This window comes from Procambarus clarkii, chromosome 16 (assembly GCF_040958095.1).
Source record: "Procambarus clarkii isolate CNS0578487 chromosome 16, FALCON_Pclarkii_2.0, whole genome shotgun sequence".
In the NCBI taxonomy this organism is placed as follows: domain Eukaryota; kingdom Metazoa; phylum Arthropoda; class Malacostraca; order Decapoda; family Cambaridae; genus Procambarus; species Procambarus clarkii.
Genome location: NC_091165.1, coordinates 38,451,488 through 38,453,368, shown reverse-complemented (window position 1 = coordinate 38,453,368; position 1,881 = coordinate 38,451,488). Strand labels below are relative to the sequence as shown.

Here is a 1,881-nt window from a genome sequence, read left to right as displayed (position 1 = left end):
GCCGTTGGCATGAGACTGCCTACACATTGTGGCTAATAACCAACTCTTTTTAGTCATCACGGCAGGATACGGACCTTCTTGTGGTGTCTTAATGGTAATTGTATCCTAACATATTTTTGTCTCCTTGGCATGGATATTTAACATCGTTTATTCAGTCTTGGGTTTATGTTCTTTCGCCATTTACAGACATTTTACATCTACCTACTTCCTCAGCCTACCCTGCCAATTTCTAATGAATTTGTGGATTTTCTTTTGTAATACATACATGTGTGTGCTCATCTGCTCTTCAGTTTTTATGATATTTGTCTCATCTGTCCTGCTTTATGATACTTTTACAAAGAACATGAACAAATGCTTCTATTTTAGAGAAGATATGGGATCCAGGTTTCGGAGCCGTAAAACCAACCGTCGTGATTGGTGGACGAGTTGCCAGGTTGCAGCTTCTGTACCGTGCCGGCACATAAATAGGTTCGGCTCAAGCGGCGGCAGCATCATTCCCCCGTGACTGTCTGAGCGTCTCTCATCACCTTGGTTATCTCATCATCATCATGGTAGAAGCAAAGCCTACCAAGAAGGCTGCGGCTGCTGCTGCTGTGGTGGCCACCACCAGGAAACCTCGCGTCCAGGTTGCTCACCCGAAAACTAGTCAAATGGTTCTAGCCGCGGTCGCAGCACTCAAAGACCGTAAGGGCTCGTCTCTACAAGCAATCAAGAAGTACGTTGTTGCCAACAACAAAGTCGAGGCTGCCAAGATCGCCATTTACATCCGAAGATTTCTCAAGAAAGCAGTGGCTGACGGCATTCTTGTTCAGACCAAGGGAAGTGGAGCTAGTGGATCATTCAAGCTGGCCGTAGCAGAGAAGAGGGCCGTTCTAACTCCCAAGAAAGCCACCACAACCAAGAAACCATCTACAGCAGCAAAGAAGGCCGTGGTAACTCCCAAGAAAGCCGCCACAAGCAACAAACCACCTACAGCCTTGAAAAAGAAGCAGCAGCAGCAGCAGCTTGTTGTTGGGAACAAAAAGCCCAAAATAAAGAGAGCTTCAAAATCTCCCAAACCACCCAAGGCAAAGAAAGCTGTCAAGAAAACAACAAAGGCAAAATAAACGACGACATGCAAGCAGCATGAATACACATGACAATAAACATCCAGGCCTCCCCCCTCAGTGGAGGGGCCTCATATGATTCCAAAAAGAGTTTAGTTTTGTAGACAAATAAATCATTACTTTTGGGGTAGATTTACTCTGTATATTATATATATATATATATATATATGTATATATATATATATATATATACACACATACATGGGAGAGGTGATATGGTACCAAAGTTTTGGGTGAGGTGATTGACATTTACACAAGATAAAACACGAACCAATGGGAATAAAAACATAAGAATGGAAGTAACTGCAGAAGGCCTATTGGCCCATAACACAAGCACTTCCTCTTGATGCTTCTATATTGGTTCGGAGTCTTGAAGCTATAATATATATATATATATATATATATATATATATATATATATATATATATATATATATATATATATATATATATATATATATATATATATATATATATATGCACACAAAACTAAATAGTCTTGTTAGACAAATTGCCCCTATTAGAGGCAAGTTGACTAACAAGCCGAATGACTGCAATTGTTTTGAATTTGAGTTAAATCTAACATAGAAATGTAATCAAACCTATGCTAACCCAAGCTAAGCTAACCTAACCTAACCTAAGCTAAGCTAACCTAACCTAACCTAACCTAACCCAGCAATTCATGATCTTAATATAATACTGTTAATTGCATAAACCAATTTGGAAAGAAATGTTCGAAAATAACAAAATTAACTGTGCTTGTTAGGAAAATTGG

At 39.6% G+C, this 1,881-nt stretch overlaps 1 non-coding gene across 1 annotated transcript in view; it reads right to left on the bottom strand.

Annotated features, from left to right (window-relative positions):
* The window catches only part of LOC138365471 (5S ribosomal RNA), a 119-nt gene extending 110 nt beyond the window's left edge, over window positions 1–9 (bottom strand). The window contains exon 1 of the ribosomal RNA XR_011228826.1: window positions 1–9. This exon is cut by the window's left edge and continues 110 nt beyond it. This is a non-coding gene — a ribosomal RNA (5S ribosomal RNA).
* Window positions 10–1,881: the final 1,872 nt, after the last annotated feature.